The sequence below is a fragment of the Heptranchias perlo genome, chromosome 7 (assembly GCF_035084215.1).
Source record: "Heptranchias perlo isolate sHepPer1 chromosome 7, sHepPer1.hap1, whole genome shotgun sequence".
NCBI classification, from domain to species: domain Eukaryota; kingdom Metazoa; phylum Chordata; class Chondrichthyes; order Hexanchiformes; family Hexanchidae; genus Heptranchias; species Heptranchias perlo.
This window is the reverse complement of record NC_090331.1, coordinates 98,347,417-98,371,807: the sequence shown is the minus strand read 5'-3', so window position 1 is coordinate 98,371,807 and position 24,391 is coordinate 98,347,417. Positions and strand designations below refer to the sequence as shown.

Here is a 24,391-nt window from a genome sequence, read left to right as displayed (position 1 = left end):
ACTCGGTGATATTTTATACACAGTAATGTATGAGCAGTGATATCACTCGGTGATATTTTATATACAGTAATGTATGAGCAGTGATATCACTCGGTGATATTTTATATACAGTAATGTATGAGTAGTGATATCACTCGGTGATATTTTATATACAGTAATGTATGAGCAGTGATATCACTCGGTGATATTTTATATACAGTAATGTATGGAGAGTGATATCACTCCGTGATATTTTATACACAGTAATGTATGAGCAGTGATATCACTCGGTGATATTATATATACAGTAATGTATGGAGAGTGATATCACTCCGTGATATTTTATACACAGTAATGTGTGAGCAGTGATATCACTCGCTGATATTTCATATACAGTAATGTATGAGCAGTGATATCACTCGGTGATATTTTATAAACAGTAATGTATGAGCAGTGATATCACTCGGTGATATTTTATACACAGTAATGTATGAGCAGTGATATCACTCGGTGATATTATATATACAGTAATGTATGGAGAGTGATATCACTCCGTGATATTTTATACACAGTAATGTGTGAGCAGTGATATCACTCGCTGATATTTCATATACAGTAATGTATGAGCAGTGATATCACTCGGTGATATTTTATACACAGTAAAGTATGGAGAGTGATATCACTCGGTGATATTTTATACACAGTAATGTGTGAGCAGTGATATCACTCGCTGATATTTCATATACAGTAATGTATGAGCAGTGATATCACTCGGTGATATTTTATACACAGTAATGTATGGAGAGTGATATCACTCGGTGATATTTTATACACAGTAATGTATGAGCAGTGATATCACTCGGTGATATTTTATATACAGTAATGTATGAGCAGAGATATCACTCGGTGATATTTTATATACAGTAATGTATGAGCAGTGATATCACTCGGTGATATTTTATATACAGTAATGTATGAGCAGTGATCACGCTCGCTGATATTTCATATACAGTAATGTATGAGCAGTGATATCACTCGCTGATATTTTATGTACAGTAATGTATGGAGAGTGATATCACTCGGTGATATTTTATATAAAGTAATGTATGCGCAGTGATAACACTCGCTGATATTTTATGTACAGTAAAGTATGAGCAGTGATATCACTCGCTGATATTTTATATACAGTAATGTATGGAGAGTGATATCACTCGTTGATATTTTATATACAATAATGTATGGACAGTGATATCACTCGCTGATATTTTATACACAGTAATGTATGAGCAGTGATATCATTCACTGATATTTTATATACAGTAATGTATGGAGAGTGATATCACTCACTGATATTTTATGTACAGTAATGTATGAGCAGTGATATCACTCGCTGATATTTTATATACAGTAATGTATGGAGAGTGATATCACTCGTTGATATTTTATACACAGTAATGTATGGACAGTGATATCACTCGTTGATATTTTATACACAGTAATGTATGGAGAGTGATATCACTCGGTGATATTTTATACACAGTAATGTATGGACAGTGATATCACTCGTTGATATTTTATATACAATAATGTATGGAGAGTGATATCACTCGGTGATATTTTAGACACAGGAATGTATGGAGAGTGATATCACTCTGTGATATTTTATACACAGTAATGTATGGAGAGTGATATCACTCGTTGATATTTTATACACAGTAATGTATGGACAGTGATATCACTCGGTGATATTTTATATACATTAATGTATGGAGAGTGATATCACTCGCTGATATTTTATATACAGTAATGTATGGAGAGTGATATCACTCGTTGATATTTTATACACAGTAATGTATGGACAGTGATAACACTCGGTGATATTTTATACACAGTAATGTATGGACAGTTTATCACTCGTTGATATTTTATACACAATAATGTATGGAGAGTGATATCACTCGGTGATATTTTAGACACAGGAATGTATGGAGAGTGATATCACTCTGTGATATTTTATACACAGTAATGTATGGAGAGTGATATCACTCGTTGATATTTTATACACAGTAATGTATGGACAGTGATATCACTCGGTGATATTTTATATACATTAATGTATGAGCAGTGATATCACTCGCTGATATTTTATATAAAGTAATGTATGGAGAGTGATATCACTCGGTGATATTTTATATACAGTAATGTATGGAGAGTGATATCACTCGGTGATATTTTATACACAGTAAGGTATGGAGAGTGACATCACTCAGTGATATTTTATACACAGTAATGTATGAGCAGTGATATCACTCGGTGATATTTTATACACAGTAATGTATGGAGATTGATATCACTCGGTGATATTTTATACACAGTAATGTATGGAGAGTGATATCACTCGGTGATATTTTATACACAGTAATGTATGGAGAGTGATATCACTCAGTGATATTTTATACACAGTAATGTATGAGCAGTGATATCACTCGGTGATATTTTATACACAGTAATGTATGGAGATTGATATCACTCGGTGATATTTTATACACAGTAATGTATGGAGAGTGATATCACTCGCTGATATTTTATACACAGTAATGTATGGAGAGTGATATCACTCGGTGATATTTTATACACAGTAAGGTATGGAGAGTGATATCACTCGGTGATATTTTATACACAGTAATGTATGGAGAGTGATATCACTCGGTGATATTTGATACACAGTAATGTATGGAGAGTGATATCAATCGGTGATATTTTATACACAGAAATGTATGGAGAGTGATATCACTCGGTGATATTTTATGTACAGTAATGTATGAGCAGTGATATCACTCGGTGATATTTTATACACAGTAATGTATGGAGAGTGATATCACTCGGTGATATTTTATGCACAGTAATGTATGGAGATTGATATCAATCGGTGATATTTTATACACAGTAATGTATGAGCAGTGATAACACTCGGTGATATTTTATACACAGTAATGTATGAGCAGTGATAACACTCGGTGATATTATATACACAGTAATGTATGAGCAGTGATAACACTAGGTGATATTTTATACACTGTAATGTATGAGCAGTGATATCAATCGCTGATATTTTATATACAGTAATGTATGATCCGAGATATCACTCGGTGATATTTTATAGACAGTAATGTATGAGCAGTGTTATCACTCGCTGATATTTTACACACAGTAATTTATGGAGAGTGATATCACTCGGTGATATTTTATACACTGCAATGTATGAGCAGTGATATCACTCGCTGATATTTTATACACAGTAATGTATGAGCAGTGATATCATTCACTGATATTTTATATACAGTAATGTATGGAGAGTGATATCACTCACTGATATTTTATATACAGTAATGTATGGAGAGTGATATCACTCGCTGATATTTAATGTACAGTAATGTATGGAGAGTGATAACACTCGCTGAAATTTTATGTACAGTAATGTATGAGCAGTGATATCACTCGCTGATATTTTATATACAGTAATGTATGGAGAGTGATATCACTCGTTGATATTTTATACACAGTAATGTATGGACAGTGATATCACTCGTTGATATTTTATACACAGTAATGTATGGAAAGTGATATCACTCGGTGATATTTTATACACAGTAATGTATGGACAGTGATATCACTCGTTGATATTTTATACACAGTAATGTATGGAGAGTGATATCACTCGGTGATATTTTATACACAGGAATGTATGGAGAGTGATATCACTCTGTGATATTTTATACACAGTAATGTATGGACAGTGATATCACTCGGTGATATTTTATATACATTAATGTATGAGCAGTGATATCACTCGCTGATATTTTATATAAAGTAATGTATGGAGAGTGATATCACTCGGTGATATTTTATATACAGTAATGTATGGAGAGTGATATCACTCGGTGATATTTTATATACAGTAATGTATGGAGAGTGATATCACTCGGTGATATTTTATACACAGTAAGGTATGTAGAGTGATATCACTCAGTGATATTTTATATACAGTAATGTATGGAGAGTGATATCACTCGGTGATATTTTATACACAGTAATGTATGGAGAGTGATATCACTCGGTGATATTTTATATACAGTAATGTATGGAGAGTGATATCACTCGGTGATATTTTATATACAGTAATGTATGGAGAGTGATATCACTCGGTGATATTTTATACACAGTAATGTATGGAGAGTGATATCACTCGGTGATATTTTATATACAGTAATGTATGGAGAGTGATATCACGCGGTGATATTTTATGCACAGTAATGTATGGAGAGTGATATCACTCGGTGATATTTTATATACAGTAATGTATGGAGAGTGATATCACTCGGTGATATTTTATACACAGTAAGGTATGGAGAGTGATATCACTCGGTGATATTTTATACACAGTAATGTATGGAGAGTGATATCACTCGGTGATATTTGATACACAGTAATTTATGGAGAGTGATATCACTCTGTGATATTTTATACACAGTAATGTATGGAGAGTGATATCAATCGGTGATATTTTATACACAGAATTGTATGAGTAGTGATATCACTCGGTGATATTTAATATACAGTAATGTATGAGCAGTGATATCACTCGGTGATATTTTATACACAGTAATGTATGGAGAGTGATATCACTCGGTGATAATTTATGTACAGTAATGTATGGAGAGTGATATCGCTCGGTGATATTTTATACACAGTAATGTATGGAGAGTGATATCACTCGGTGATATTTTATACACAGTAATGTATGGGCAGTGATATCACTCGGTGATAATTTATACACAGTAATGTATGAGCAGTGATAACACTAGGTGATATTTTATACACAGTAATGTATGAGCAGTGATCACACTCGGTGATATTTTATACACAGTAATGTATGGAGAGTGATATCACTCGGTGATATTTTATGTACAGTAATGTATGGAGAGTGATATCACTCGGTGATATTTTATACACAGTAATGTATGGAGAGTGATATCACTCGGTGATAATTTATGTACAGTAATGTATGGAGAGTGATATCACTCGCTGATATTTTTTACACAGTAATGTATGGAGAGTGATATCACTCGGTGATATTTTATACACAGTAATGTGTGAGCAGTGATAACACTCGGTGATATTTTATACACAGTAATGTATGAGCAGTGATAACACTAGGTGATATTTTATACACAGTAATGTATGAGCAGTGATCACACTGGGTGATATTTTATACACTGTAATGTATGAGCAGTGATATCAATCGCTGATATTTTATATACAGTAATGTATGATCCGAGATATCACTCGGTGATATTTTATAGACAGTAATGTATGAGCAGTGATATCACTCGCTGATATTTTACACACAGTAATGTATGGAGAGTGATATCACTCGGTGATATTTTATACACTGCAATGTATGAGCAGTGATATCACTCGCTGATATTTTATATACAGTAATGTATGAGCCAAGATATCACTCGGTGATATTTTATAGACAGTAATGTATGAGCAGTGATATCACTCGCTGATATTTTATACACAGTAATGTATGGAGAGTGATAACACTTGGTGATATTTTATACACAGCAATGTATGGAGAGTGATATCACTCGGTGATATTTTATATGCAGTAATGTATGGAGAGTGATATCACTCGGTGATATTTTACACACAGGAATGTATGGAGAGTGATATCACTTGCTGATATTTTTTATACAGTAATGTATGAGCAGTGATAACAATCGGTGATATTTTATATACAGTAATATATGAGCAGTGATAACACTTGCTGATATTTTTTACACAGTAATGTATGGAGAGTGATAACACTCGCTGATACTTTACATACAGTAATAGATGAGCACTTGAAATGCCATAGAATGCAAGGCTACGGACCAAATGCTGGAATATGGGATTAGAGTAGACAGGGCTGATGGCCGGCGCAGACACGATGGGCCGAAGGGCCTCTATCCGTGCTGTATAACTCTATGACTCTATGTATGAGCAGTGATATCACTCAGTGATATTTTATATACAATAGTTTATGGAGAGTGACAACACTCGCTGATATTTTATATACAGTAAAGTATGAGCAGTGATATCACTCAGTGATATTTTATATACAATAATGTGTGGAGAGTGATAACACTCAGGTGATATTTTATATACAGTAATGTATGGAGAGTGATATCACTCGGTGATAGTTTATACACAGTAATGTATGGAGAGTGATATCACTCGGTGATATTTTATATGCAGTAATGTATGAGCAGTGATATCACCAAGTGATATTTTAGATACAAAAATGTATGGAGAGTGATAACACTCGGTGATATTTTATATACAGTAATGTATGGACAGTGAAAACAATCTGTGATATTTTATAGACAGTAATGTATGGACAGTGATATCATTCTGTGATATTTTATATACAGTAATGTATGGATGTTGATAACACTTGCTGATATTTTATATACAGTAATGTATGGACAGTGTTAACACTCGCTGATATTTTATATACAGTAAAGTATGAGCCGAGATATAACTTGATGATATTTTATATACAGTAATGTATGAGCAGTGATGTCACTCGTTGATATTTTATATACAGTAATGTATGGAGAGTGATATCACTCGGTGATATTTTATACACAGTAATGTATGGAGAGTGATATCACTCGGTGATATTTTATACACAGTAATGTCTGAGCAGTGATATCACTCACTGTTATTTTATATACAGTAATGTATGGAGAGTGATATCACTCACTGATATTTTATGTACAGTAATGTATGAGCAGTGATATCACTCGCTGATATTTTATATACAGTAATGTATGGAGAGTGATATCACTCGTTGATATTTTATACACAGTAATGTATGGACAGTGATATCACTCGTTGATATTTTATACACAGTAATGTATGGAGAGTGATATCACTCGGTGATATTTTATACACAGTAATGTATGGACAGTGATATCACTCGTTGATATTTTATATACAATAATGTATGGAGAGTGATATCACTCGGTGATATTTTAGACACAGGAATGTATGGAGAGTGATATCACTCTGTGATATTTTATACACAGTAATGTATGGAGAGTGATATCACTCGTTGATATTTTATACACAGTAATGTATGGACAGTGATATCACTCGGTGATATTTTATATACATTAATGTATGGAGAGTGATATCACTCGCTGATATTTTATATACAGTAATGTATGGAGAGTGATATCACTCGTTGATATTTTATACACAGTAATGTATGGACAGTGATAACACTCGGTGATATTTTATACACAGTAATGTATGGACAGTTTATCACTCGTTGATATTTTATACACAATAATGTATGGAGAGTGATATCACTCGGTGATATTTTAGACACAGGAATGTATGGAGAGTGATATCACTCTGTGATATTTTATACACAGTAATGTATGGAGAGTGATATCACTCGTTGATATTTTATACACAGTAATGTATGGACAGTGATATCACTCGGTGATATTTTATATACATTAATGTATGAGCAGTGATATCACTCGCTGATATTTTATATAAAGTAATGTATGGAGAGTGATATCACTCGGTGATATTTTATATACAGTAATGTATGGAGAGTGATATCACTCGGTGATATTTTATACACAGTAAGGTATGGAGAGTGACATCACTCAGTGATATTTTATACACAGTAATGTATGAGCAGTGATATCACTCGGTGATATTTTATACACAGTAATGTATGGAGATTGATATCACTCGGTGATATTTTATACACAGTAATGTATGGAGAGTGATATCACTCGGTGATATTTTATACACAGTAATGTATGGAGAGTGATATCACTCAGTGATATTTTATACACAGTAATGTATGAGCAGTGATATCACTCGCTGATATTTTATACACAGTAATGTATGGAGATTGATATCACTCGGTGATATTTTATACACAGTAATGTATGGAGAGTGATATCACTCGCTGATATTTTATACACAGTAATGTATGGAGAGTGATATCACTCGGTGATATTTTATACACAGTAAGGTATGGAGAGTGATATCACTCGGTGATATTTTATACACAGTAATGTATGGAGAGTGATATCACTCGGTGATATTTGATACACAGTAATGTATGGAGAGTGATATCAATCGGTGATATTTTATACACAGAAATGTATGGAGAGTGATATCACTCGGTGATATTTTATGTACAGTAATGTATGAGCAGTGATATCACTCGGTGATATTTTATACACAGTAATGTATGGAGAGTGATATCACTCGGTGATATTTTATGCACAGTAATGTATGGAGATTGATATCAATCGGTGATATTTTATACACAGTAATGTATGAGCAGTGATAACACTCGGTGATATTTTATACACAGTAATGTATGAGCAGTGATAACACTCGGTGATATTATATACACAGTAATGTATGAGCAGTGATAACACTAGGTGATATTTTATACACTGTAATGTATGAGCAGTGATATCAATCGCTGATATTTTATATACAGTAATGTATGATCCGAGATATCACTCGGTGATATTTTATAGACAGTAATGTATGAGCAGTGTTATCACTCGCTGATATTTTACACACAGTAATTTATGGAGAGTGATATCACTCGGTGATATTTTATACACTGCAATGTATGAGCAGTGATATCACTCGCTGATATTTTATACACAGTAATGTATGAGCAGTGATATCATTCACTGATATTTTATATACAGTAATGTATGGAGAGTGATATCACTCACTGATATTTTATATACAGTAATGTATGGAGAGTGATATCACTCGCTGATATTTAATGTACAGTAATGTATGGAGAGTGATAACACTCGCTGAAATTTTATGTACAGTAATGTATGAGCAGTGATATCACTCGCTGATATTTTATATACAGTAATGTATGGAGAGTGATATCACTCGTTGATATTTTATACACAGTAATGTATGGACAGTGATATCACTCGTTGATATTTTATACACAGTAATGTATGGAAAGTGATATCACTCGGTGATATTTTATACACAGTAATGTATGGACAGTGATATCACTCGTTGATATTTTATACACAGTAATGTATGGAGAGTGATATCACTCGGTGATATTTTATACACAGGAATGTATGGAGAGTGATATCACTCTGTGATATTTTATACACAGTAATGTATGGACAGTGATATCACTCGGTGATATTTTATATACATTAATGTATGAGCAGTGATATCACTCGCTGATATTTTATATAAAGTAATGTATGGAGAGTGATATCACTCGGTGATATTTTATATACAGTAATGTATGGAGAGTGATATCACTCGGTGATATTTTATATACAGTAATGTATGGAGAGTGATATCACTCGGTGATATTTTATACACAGTAAGGTATGTAGAGTGATATCACTCAGTGATATTTTATATACAGTAATGTATGGAGAGTGATATCACTCGGTGATATTTTATACACAGTAATGTATGGAGAGTGATATCACTCGGTGATATTTTATATACAGTAATGTATGGAGAGTGATATCACTCGGTGATATTTTATATACAGTAATGTATGGAGAGTGATATCACTCGGTGATATTTTATACACAGTAATGTATGGAGAGTGATATCACTCGGTGATATTTTATATACAGTAATGTATGGAGAGTGATATCACGCGGTGATATTTTATGCACAGTAATGTATGGAGAGTGATATCACTCGGTGATATTTTATATACAGTAATGTATGGAGAGTGATATCACTCGGTGATATTTTATACACAGTAAGGTATGGAGAGTGATATCACTCGGTGATATTTTATACACAGTAATGTATGGAGAGTGATATCACTCGGTGATATTTGATACACAGTAATTTATGGAGAGTGATATCACTCTGTGATATTTTATACACAGTAATGTATGGAGAGTGATATCAATCGGTGATATTTTATACACAGAATTGTATGAGTAGTGATATCACTCTGTGATATTTAATATACAGTAATGTATGAGCAGTGATATCACTCGGTGATATTTTATACACAGTAATGTATGGAGAGTGATATCACTCGGTGATAATTTATGTACAGTAATGTATGGAGAGTGATATCGCTCGGTGATATTTTATACACAGTAATGTATGGAGAGTGATATCACTCGGTGATATTTTATACACAGTAATGTATGGGCAGTGATATCACTCGGTGATAATTTATACACAGTAATGTATGAGCAGTGATAACACTAGGTGATATTTTATACACAGTAATGTATGAGCAGTGATCACACTCGGTGATATTTTATACACAGTAATGTATGGAGAGTGATATCACTCGGTGATATTTTATGTACAGTAATGTATGGAGAGTGATATCACTCGGTGATATTTTATACACAGTAATGTATGGAGAGTGATATCACTCGGTGATAATTTATGTACAGTAATGTATGGAGAGTGATATCACTCGCTGATATTTTTTACACAGTAATGTATGGAGAGTGATATCACTCGGTGATATTTTATACACAGTAATGTGTGAGCAGTGATAACACTCGGTGATATTTTATACACAGTAATGTATGAGCAGTGATAACACTAGGTGATATTTTATACACAGTAATGTATGAGCAGTGATCACACTGGGTGATATTTTATACACTGTAATGTATGAGCAGTGATATCAATCGCTGATATTTTATATACAGTAATGTATGATCCGAGATATCACTCGGTGATATTTTATAGACAGTAATGTATGAGCAGTGATATCACTCGCTGATATTTTACACACAGTAATGTATGTAGAGTGATATCACTCGGTGATATTTTATACACTGCAATGTATGAGCAGTGATATCACTCGCTGATATTTTATATACAGTAATGTATGAGCCAAGATATCACTCGGTGATATTTTATAGACAGTAATGTATGAGCAGTGATATCACTCGCTGATATTTTATACACAGTAATGTATGGAGAGTGATAACACTTGGTGATATTTTATACACAGCAATGTATGGAGAGTGATATCACTCGGTGATATTTTATATGCAGTAATGTATGGAGAGTGATATCACTCGGTGATATTTTACACACAGGAATGTATGGAGAGTGATATCACTTGCTGATATTTTTTATACAGTAATTTATGAGCAGTGATAACAATCGGTGATATTTTATATACAGTAATATATGAGCAGTGATAACACTTGCTGATATTTTTTACACAGTAATGTATGGAGAGTGATAACACTCGCTGATACTTTACATACAGTAATAGATGAGCACTTGAAATGCCATAGAATGCAAGGCTACGGACCAAATGCTGGAATATGGGATTAGAGTAGACAGGGCTGATGGCCGGCGCAGACACGATGGGCCGAAGGGCCTCTATCCGTGCTGTATAACTCTATGACTCTATGTATGAGCAGTGATATCACTCAGTGATATTTTATATACAATAGTTTATGGAGAGTGACAACACTCGCTGATATTTTATATACAGTAAAGTATGAGCAGTGATATCACTCAGTGATATTTTATATACAATAATGTGTGGAGAGTGATAACACTCAGGTGATATTTTATATACAGTAATGTATGGAGAGTGATATCACTCGGTGATAGTTTATACACAGTAATGTATGGAGAGTGATATCACTCGGTGATATTTTATATGCAGTAATGTATGAGCAGTGATATCACCAAGTGATATTTTAGATACAAAAATGTATGGAGAGTGATAACACTCGGTGATATTTTATATACAGTAATGTATGGACAGTGAAAACAATCTGTGATATTTTATAGACAGTAATGTATGGACAGTGATATCATTCTGTGATATTTTATATACAGTAATGTATGGATGTTGATAACACTTGCTGATATTTTATATACAGTAATGTATGGACAGTGTTAACACTCGCTGATATTTTATATACAGTAAAGTATGAGCCGAGATATAACTTGATGATATTTTATATACAGTAATGTATGAGCAGTGATGTCACTCGTTGATATTTTATATACAGTAATGTATGGAGAGTGATATCACTCGGTGATATTTTATACACAGTAATGTATGGAGAGTGATATCACTCGGTGATATTTTATACACAGTAATGTCTGAGCAGTGATATCACTCACTGTTATTTTATATACAGTAATGTATGGAGAGTGATATCACTCGGTGATATTTTATACACAGTAATATATGGAGAGTGATATCACTCGTTGATATTTTATATGCAGGAATGTATGAGCAGTGATATCACTCGCTGATATTTAATGTTCAGTAATGTATGAGCCGAGATATCACTCACTGTTATTTTATATACAGTAATGTATGAGCAGTGATATCACTCGCTGATGTTTTATATACAGTAATGTATGCGCAGTGATATCGCTCTGTGATATTTTATACAGAGTAATGTATGGAGAGTGATATCACTCGGTGATATTTAATATACAGTTATGTATGAGCACTGATATCGATCTGTGATATTTTATATACAGTAATGTATGGAGAGTGATATCACTCGGTGATATTTTATACACAGTAATGTATGGAGATTGATGTCACTCGGTGATATTTTATACACAGTAATATATGGAGAGTGATATCACTCTGTGATATTTTATATACAGTAATGTATGAGCAGTGATATCACTCGCTGATATTTAATGTACAGTAATGCATGGATGTTGATAACACTCGCTGATATTTTATATACAGTAATGTATGGAGAGTGATATCACTCGATGATATTTTATACACAGCAATGTATGGAGAGTGATAACACTCGGTGATATTTTATACACAGTAATGTATGGACCTTGATAACACTCGCTGATATTTTATATACAGTAATGTATGGACAGTGATAACACTCGCTGATATTTTATATACAGTAATGTATGGACAGTGATAACACTCGCTGATATTTTATATACAGTAATGTATGAGCCCAGATATCACTCGCTGATATTTTATATACAGTAATGTATGGAGAGTGATATCTCTCGGTGATATTTCATACAGAGTAATGTTATGAGCAGTGATATCACTCGGTGATATTTTATATACAGTAATGTATGGAGAGTGATATCACTCGGTGATATTTTATATACAGTAATGTATGGAGAGTGAGATCACTCGGTGACATTTTATATACAATAATGTATGGAGAGTGATATCACTCGGTGATATTTTATATACAGTAATGTATGAGCAGTGATATCACTCTGTGATATTTTATATACAGTAATGTATGGAGAGTGATATCACTCTGTGATATTTTATACACAGTAGTATATGGAGAATGATATCACTCGTTGATATTTTATATACAGTAATATATGCGCAGTGATATCACTCGGTGATATTTTATATACAGTAATGTATGGAGAGTGATATCACTCGATTATATTTTATACACAGCAATGTATGGAGAGTGATATCACTCGGTGATATTTTATATACAATAATGTATGGAGAGTGATATCACTCGGTGATATTTTATAAACAGTAATATACGGAGAGTGATATCACTCGGTGATATTTTATATACAGTAATGCATGAGCAGTGATATCACTCGCTGATGTTTTATATACAGTAATGTATGGAGATTGATATCACTCGGTGATATTTTATTCACAGTAATATACGGAGAGTGATATCACTCGGTGATATTTTATATACAGTAATGCATGAGCAGTGATATCACTCGCTGATGTTTTATATGCAGTAAGGTATGCGCAGTGATATCACTTACTGATATTTTATGTACAGTAATGTATGGAGAGTGATATCACTCGATGATATTTTATACACAGCAATGTATGGAGAGTGATAACACTCGGTGATATTTTATATACAGTAATGTATGGAGAGTGATATCACTGTGATATTTTATACGCAGTAATGTATGGAGAGTGATAACACTCGGTGATATTTTATATACAGTAATGTATGGAGAGTGATATCACTCTGTGATATTTTATACGCAGTAATGTATGGAGAGTGATATCACTCTGACATTTTATATACAGTAATGTATGGAGAGTGATATCACTCGGTGATATTTTATACACAGTAATGTATGGAGATTGATATCACTCGGTGATATTTTATACACAGTAATATATGGAGAGTGATATCACTCGGTGATATTTTATATACAGTAATGTATGAGCAGTGATATCACTCGCTGATATTTAATGTACAGTAATATATGGAGAGTGATATCACTCGGTGATATTTTATGCACAGTAATGTATGGAGATTGATATCACTCGGTGATATTTTATACACAGTAATATATGGAGAGTGATATCACTTGCTGATATTTTATATACAGTAATGTATGAGCAGTGATATCACTCGCTGATATTTTATATACAGTAATGTATGGAGAGTGATATCACTCGATGATATTTTATGCACAGCAATGTATGGAGAGTGATAACACTCGGTGATATTTTATACGCAGTAATGTATGGAGAGTGATATCACTTGGTGATATTTTATGCACTGTAATGTATGAGCAGTGATATCACTCGCTGATATTTTATATACAGTAATGTATGAGGCGAGATATCACTCGGTGATATTTTATAGACAGTAATGTATGAGCAGTGATATCACTCGCTGATATTTTATACACAGTAATGTATGGAGAGTGATATCACTCGGTGATATTTTATACACTGTAATGTCTGAGCAGTGATATCACTCGGTGATATTTTATACACAGTAATGTATGGAGAGTGATATCACTCGCTGATACTATACATACAGTAATGTATGAGCAGCGATATCACTCAGTGATATTTTATATACAATGGTGTATGGAGAGTGATAACACTCGGTGATATTTTATATGAAGTAATGTATGGAGAGTGATAACACTCGCTGATATTTTATTTCCAGTAAAGTATGAGCAGTGATATCACTCAGTGATATTTTATACATACTAATGTATGAGCAGTGATAACACTTGGTGATGTTTTATATACAGTAATGTATGGAGAGTGATATCACTCGGTGATATTTTATATACAATAATGTATGAGCAGTGATATCACTCTGTGATATTTTATGTACAGTAATGTATGGAGAGTGATTTCACTCGGTGATATTTTATACACAGTAATGTCTGGAGAGTGATATCACTCGGTGATATTTTATATACAGTAATGTATGGAGAGTGAGATCACTCGGTGACATTTTATATACAATAATGTATGGAGAGTGATATCACTCGGTGATATTTTATATACAGTAATGTATGAGCAGTGATATCACTCTGTGATATTTTATATACAGTAATGTATGGAGAGTGATATCACTCTGTGATATTTTATACACAGTAGTATATGGAGAATGATATCACTCGTTGATATTTTATATACAGTAATGTATGCGCAGTGATATCACTCGGTGATATTTTATATACAGTAATGTATGGAGAGTGATATCACTCGATTATATTTTATACACAGCAATGTATGGAGAGTGATATCACTCGGTGATATTTTATATACAATAATGTATGGAGAGTGATATCACTCGGTGATATTTTATAAACAGTAATATACGGAGAGTGATATCACTCGGTGATATTTTATATACAGTAATGCATGAGCAGTGATATCACTCGCTGATGTTTTATATACAGTAATGTATGGAGATTGATATCACTCGGTGATATTTTATTCACAGTAATATACGGAGAGTGATATCACTCGGTGATATTTTATATACAGTAATGCATGAGCAGTGATATCACTCGCTGATGTTTTATATGCAGTAAGGTATGCGCAGTGATATCACTTACTGATATTTTATGTACAGTAATGTATGGAGAGTGATATCACTCGATGATATTTTATACACAGCAATGTATGGAGAGTGATAACACTCGGTGATATTTTATATACAGTAATGTATGGAGAGTGATATCACTGTGATATTTTATACGCAGTAATGTATGGAGAGTGATAACACTCGGTGATATTTTATATACAGTAATGTATGGAGAGTGATATCACTCTGTGATATTTTATACGCAGTAATGTATGGAGAGTGATATCACTCTGACATTTTATATACAGTAATGTATGGAGAGTGATATCACTCGGTGATATTTTATACACAGTAATGTATGGAGATTGATATCACTCGGTGATATTTTATACACAGTAATATATGGAGAGTGATATCACTCGGTGATATTTTATATACAGTAATGTATGAGCAGTGATATCACTCGCTGATATTTAATGTACAGTAATATATGGAGAGTGATATCACTCGGTGATATTTTATGCACAGTAATGTATGGAGATTGATATCACTCGGTGATATTTTATACACAGTAATATATGGAGAGTGATATCACTTGCTGATATTTTATATACAGTAATGTATGAGCAGTGATATCACTCGCTGATATTTTATATACAGTAATGTATGGAGAGTGATATCACTCGATGATATTTTATGCACAGCAATGTATGGAGAGTGATAACACTCGGTGATATTTTATACGCAGTAATGTATGGAGAGTGATATCACTTGGTGATATTTTATGCACTGTAATGTATGAGCAGTGATATCACTCGCTGATATTTTATATACAGTAATGTATGAGGCGAGATATCACTCGGTGATATTTTATAGACAGTAATGTATGAGCAGTGATATCACTCGCTGATATTTTATACACAGTAATGTATGGAGAGTGATATCACTCGGTGATATTTTATACACTGTAATGTCTGAGCAGTGATATCACTCGGTGATATTTTATACACAGTAATGTATGGAGAGTGATATCACTCGCTGATACTATACATACAGTAATGTATGAGCAGCGATATCACTCAGTGATATTTTATATACAATGGTGTATGGAGAGTGATAACACTCGGTGATATTTTATATGAAGTAATGTATGGAGAGTGATAACACTCGCTGATATTTTATTTCCAGTAAAGTATGAGCAGTGATATCACTCAGTGATATTTTATACATACTAATGTATGAGCAGTGATAACACTTGGTGATGTTTTATATACAGTAATGTATGGAGAGTGATATCACTCGGTGATATTTTATATACAATAATGTATGAGCAGTGATATCACTCTGTGATATTTTATGTACAGTAATGTATGGAGAGTGATTTCACTCGGTGATATTTTATACACAGTAATGTCTGGAGAGTGATATCACTCGGTGATATTTTATATACAGTAATGTATGAGCAGTGATATCATTCTGTGATATTTAATACACAGTAATGTATGGAGAGTGATATCACTCGGTGAAATTTTAAATACCGGACTGTTTGAGCCGAGATATCACTCGCTGATATTTTATACACAGTAATGTATGGACAGTGATAACACTCGCTGATATTTTATACAAAGTAATGTGTGGAGAGTGATATCTCTCGGTGATATTTTATACACAGTAATGTATAGAGAGTGATATCACTCGGTGATATTTTATATACAGTAATGTATGAGCAGTGAGATCACTCTGTGATATTTTATATGCAGTAATGTATGGACAGTGATAACACTCGGTGATATTTTATACACAGTTATGTATGGAGAGTGATATCACTCGGTGATATTTTATATGCAGTTATGTATGGAGAGTGATATCACTCGGTGATATTTTATACACAGTGATGTATGGAGATTGATATCACTCGGTGATATTTTATACATAGTAATATATGGAGAGTGATATCCCTCGGTGATATTTTATATACAGTAATGTATGAGCGGTGATATCACTCTGTGATATTTTACATACAGTAACTTATGGACAGTGATAACACTCGGTGATATTTGATATACATTAATGTATGAGCCGAGATATCACTCACTGATATTCAATATATAGCAATGTATGGACGTTCATAACACTCGGTGAAATATTATATACAGTAATGTATGGAGAGTGATATCACTCGGTGACATTTTATACACAGTAATGTATGAGCAGTGATATCACTCACTGATATTTTATATACAGTAATGTATGAGCCGAGATATCACTCACTGATATTTTATATAAAGTAATGTATGATCAGTGATATCACTCGCTCATATTTTACATACAGTAATGTATGCGCAGTGATAACACTCGGTGATATTTTATACACAGTGATGTATGGACAGTGATATCACCCTGTGATATTTTATACACAGTAACGGATGGAGAGTGAAAACACTCAGTGATATTTTATACACAGTAATGAATGCAGAGTGATATCACTCGGTGATATTTTATACACAGTAATGTATGGAGAGCGACAACACTCGGTGATATTTTATATACAGTAATGTACGGAGAGTGATATCACTCGGTGATATTTTATACACAGTAATGTATGGACAGTGATATCACTCGGTGATATTTTATATACAGTAATGTACGGAGAGTGATATCACTCGGTGATATTTTATACACAGTAATGTACGGAGAGTGATATCACTCGGTGATATTTTATACACAGTAATGTATGGACAGTGATATCACTCGGTGATATTTTATACACAGTAATGTACGGAGAGTGATATCACTCGGTGATATTTTATACACAGTAATGTATGGAGAGTGATAACACTCGCTGATATTTTACACACAGTAATGTATGGAGAGTGATATCACTCGCTGATATTTTACACAGTAATGTCTGGAGAGTGATAACACTCGGTGATATTTGATACACATTAATGTATGGAGAGTGATAACACTCGGTGATATTTGATACACATTAATGTATGGAGAGTGATAACACTCGGTGATATTTTATATACAGTAATGTATGGAGAGTGATAACACTCGGTGATATTTTATATACAGTAATGTATGGAGAGTGATATCACTCGGTGATATTTTATACACAGTAATGTATGGAGAGTGATATCACTCGGTGATATTTTATATACAGTAATGTATGGAGAGTGATAACACTCGGTGATATTTTATATACAGTGATGTATGGAGAGTGATAACACTCGGTGATATTTTATACACAGTAATGTATGAGCAGTGATATCACTCGGTGATATTTTATATACAGTAATGTATGAGCAGTGATATCACTCGGTGATATTTTATATACAGTAATGTATGGAGAGTGATATCACTCGGTGATATTTTATACACAGTAATGTATGGAGAGTGATAACACTCGGTGATATTTTATATGCAGTAATGTATGAGCAGTGAAATCACTCGGTGATATTTTATACACAGTAATGTATGGAGAGTGATATCACTCGGTGATATTTTATACACAGTGATGTCTGGAGATTGATATCACGCGGTGATATTTTATATACAGTAATTTATGAGCAGTGATAACACTTGCTGATATTTTATATACAGTAATGTATGAGCAGTGATATCACTCTGTGATATTTTATATGCAGTAATGTATGGAGAGTGATAACACTCGGTGATATTTTATATACAGTAATGTATGGAGAGTGATATCACTCGGTGATATTTTAAATACCGGACTGTATGAGCAGTAATATCACTCTGTGATATTTTATGTACAGTAATGTATGGAGAGTGATTTCACTCGGTGTTATTTTATACGCAGTAATGTATGGACAGTGATATCACTCGCTGATATTTTATACAAAGTAATGTATGGAGAGTGATATCAATCGGTGATATTTTATACACAGTAATGTATAGAGAGTGATATCAATCGGTGATATTTTATATACAGTAATGTATGGACAGTGATATCACTCGCTGATATTTTATACAAAGTAATGTCTGGAGAGTGATATCACTCGCTGATATTTTATGCACAGAAGACAGAGGGTGGTTGTAGAGGGTTGTTTTTCAAACTGGATGCCTGTAACCAGCGGTGTGCCTCAGGGATCGGTGCTGGGTCCGCTGTTATTTGTTATCTGTATTAATGATTTGGATGAGAATTTAGGAGGCATGGTTAGTAAGTTTGCAGATGACACCAAGATTGGTGGCATTGTGGACAGTGAAGAAGGTTATCTGGGATTGCAACGGGATCTTGATCAATTGGGCCAGTGGGCCGATGAATGGCAGATGGAGTTTAATTTAGATAAATGTGAGGTGATGCATTTTGGTAGATCGAATCGGGCCAGGACCTACTCCGTTAATGGTAGGGCGTTGGGGAGAGTTATAGAACAAAGAGATCTAGGAGTACAGGTTCATAGCTCCTTGAAAGTGGAGTCACAGGTGGATAGGGTGGTGAAGAAGGCATTCGGCATGCTTGGTTTCATTGGTCAGAACATTGAATGCAGGAGTTGGGATGTCTTGTTGAAGTTGTACAGGGCATTGGTGAGGCCACACTTGGAGTACTGTGTACAGTTCTGGTCACCCTATTATAGAAAGGATATTATTAAACTAGAAAGAGTGCAGAAAAGATTTACTCGGATGCTACCGGGACTTGATGGTTTGACTTGCAGGGAGAGGTTAGACAGACTGGGACTTTTTTCCCTGGAGAGTAGGAGGTTAAGGGGTGATCTTATAGAAGTCTATAAAATAATGAGGGGCATAGATAAGGTCGATAGTCAAAATCTTTTCCCAAAGGTAGGGGAGTCTATAACGAGGGGGCACAGATTTAAGGTGAGAGGGGAGAGATACAAAAGGGTCCAGAGGAGCAATTATTTCAATCAAAGGGTGGTGAGTGTCTGGAACGAGCTGCCAGAGGCAGTAGTAGAGGCGGGTACAATTTTGTCTTTTAAAAAGCATTTGGACAGTTACATGGGTAAGATGGGTATAGAGGGATATGGGCCAAGTGCAGGCAATTGGGACTAGCTTAGTGGTATAAACTGGGCGACATGGACATGTTGGGCCGAAGGGCCTGTTTCCATGTTGTAACTTCTATGATTCTATGACTCTATAAGTAATGTATGAGCAGTGATATCACTCGGTGATATTTTATATCCAATAATGTATGGACAGTGATAACACTCGGTGATATTTTATACACAGTAATGTATGGAGAGTGATATCACTCGGTGATATTATATATACAGTAATGTATGAGCAGTGATATCACTCTGTGATATTTTATATACAGTAATGTATGGAGATTGATATCACTCGGTGATATTTTATACACAGTAATGTATGGAGATTGATATCACTCGGTGATATTTTATACATAGTAATATATGGAGAGTGATATCCCTCGGTGATATTTTAGATACTGTAATGTATGAGCGGTGATATCACTCTGTGATATTTTATATACAGTAACTTATGGACAGTGATAACAGTTGCTGATATTTGATATACAGTATTGTATGAGCCGAGATATCACTCGCTGATATTTAATATACAGCAATGTATGGACGTTGATAACACTCGGTGATATTTTATATACAGTAATGTATGGAGAGTGATATCACTCGGTGACATTTTATACACAGTAATGTATGATCAGTGATATCACTCACTGATATTTTATATACAGTAATGTATGAGCCGAGATATCACTCACTGATATTTTATATAAAGTAATGTATGATCATTGATATCACTCGCTGATATTTTATATAAAGTAATGTATGGACAGTGATATCACTCGGTGATATTTTATATACAGTTATGTATGAGCACTGATATCGCTCTGTGATATTTTATACACAGTAATGTATGGAGAGTGATATCACTCGGTGATATTTTATATACAGTTATGTATGAGCACTGATATCGCTCTGTGATATTTTATACACAGTAATGGATGGAGAGTGATATCACTCAGATATTATATATAGAGTAATGTATGAGCAGTGATATCACTCGGTGATATTTTATACACAGTAATGTATGGAGATTGATATCACTCGCTGATACTATACATACAGTAATGTGTGAGCAGCGATATCACTCAGTGATATTTTATATACAATAGTGTATGGAGAGTGATAACACTCGCTGATATTTTATATACAGTAAAGTATGAGCAGTGATATCACTCAGTGATATTTTATACATAATAATGTATGGACAGTGATAACACACGTTGATATTTTATATGCAGTAATGTATGAGCAGTGATATCACTCGGTGATATTTTATACACAGTAATGTATGGAGAGTGATATCACTTGGTGATATTTTATATACAGTAATGTATGAGCAGTGACAACACTTGCTGATATTTTATATACAGTAATGTATGAGCAGAGATAACACTTGCTGATATTTTATATACAGTAATGTATGAGCAGTGATATCACTCGGTGATATTTTATATACAGTAATGTATGGAGAGTGATATCACTCGGTGATATTTTATATACAGTAATGTAAGGACAGTGATATCACTCGGTGATATTTTGTACACAGTAATGTATGGACAGTGATATCACTCAGTGATATTTTGTAAACAGTAATGTATGGACAGTGATATCACTCGGTGATATTTTATACACAGTAATGTATGGAGAGTGATATCACTCGGTGATATTTTATACACAGTAATGTATGGAGAGTGATATCACTCGGTGATATTTTATACACAGTAATGTATGGACAGTGATATCACTCGCTGATATTTTATAAAATGTAATATATGAGCAGTGATAACACTCAGTGATATTTTATACACAGTAATGTATGGACAGTGATAACACACGGTGATATTTTATATGCAGTAATGTATGGAGAGTGATATCACTCTGTGATATTTTATATACAGTGATGTATGGAGAGTGATATCACTCTGTGATATTTTATATACAGTAATGTATGAAGAGTGATATCACTCGCTGATATTTTATATACAGTAATGTATGGAGAGTGATATCACTCTGTGATATTTTATACACAGTAATGTATGGAGAGTGATATCACTCGGTGATATTTTATATACAGTAATGTATGGAGAGTGATATCACTCTGTGATATTTTATACACAGTAATGTATGGAGAGTGATATCACTCGCTGATATTTTATATACAGTAATGTATGGAGAGTGATATCACTCTGTGATATTTTATACACAGTAATCTATGGAGAGTGATATCACTCGCTGATATTTTATATACAGTAATGTATGGAGAGTGATATCACTCGCTGATATTTTATATACAGTAATGTATGAAGAGTGATATCACTCGGTGATATTTTATATACAGTAATGTATGGAGAGTGATATCACTCGCTGATATTTTATATACAGTAATGTATGGAGAGTGATATCACTCGGTGATATTTTATATACAGTAATGTATGGAGAGTGATATCACTCGGTGATATTTTATATGCAGTAATGTATGGAGAGTGATATCACTCGGTGATATTTTATATACAGTAATGTATGGAGAGTGATATCACTCGGTGATATTTTATATACAGTAATGTATGGAGAGTGATATCACTCGCTGATATTTTATATACAGTAATGTATGGAGAGTGATATCACTCGGTGATATTTTATATGCAGTAATGTATGGAGAGTGATATCACTCGGTGATATTTTATATGCAGTAATGTATGGAGAGTGATATCACTCGGTGATATTTTATATGCAGTAATGTATGGAGAGTGATATCACTCGGTGATATTTTATACACAGTAATGTATGGAGAGTGATATCACTCGGTGATATTTTATACACAGTAATGTATGGAGAGTGATATCACTCGGTGATATTTTATACACAGGAATGTATGGAGAGTGATATCACTCGGTGATATTTTATATACAGTAATGTATGGAGAGTGATATCACTCGGTGATATTTTATACACAGTAATGTATGGAGAGTGATATCACTCGGTGATATTTTATACACAGTAATGTATGGAGAGTGATATCACTCGCTGATATTTTATATACAGTAATGTATGGAGAGTGATATCACTCGGTGATATTTTATACGCAGTAATGTATGGAGAGTGATATCACTCGGTGATATTTTATATGCAGTAATGTATGGAGAGTGATATCACTCGGTGATATTTTATATGCAGTAATGTATGGAGAGTGATATCACTCGGTGATATTTTATACACAGTAATGTATGGAGAGTGATATCACTCGGTGATATTTTATACACAGTAATGTATGGAGAGTGATATCACTCGGTGATATTTTATACACAGGAATGTATGGAGAGTGATATCACTCGGTGATATTTTATATACAGTAATGTATGGAGAGTGATATCACTCGGTGATATTTTATACACAGTAATGTATGGAGAGTGATATCACTCGGTGATATTTTATATACAGTAATGTATGGTGAGTGATATCACTCGGTGATATTTTATATACAGTAATGTA

General features: G+C 33.6%; 1 protein-coding gene across 1 annotated transcript in view; it reads right to left on the bottom strand.

Moving 5' to 3' along the window:
• LOC137323417 (NAD(P)(+)--arginine ADP-ribosyltransferase 1-like) overlaps positions 1-24,391 on the bottom strand; it is a 67,764-nt gene that overhangs the window by 21,408 nt on the left and 21,965 nt on the right. The gene's annotated exons all lie outside the window — the stretch shown is intronic.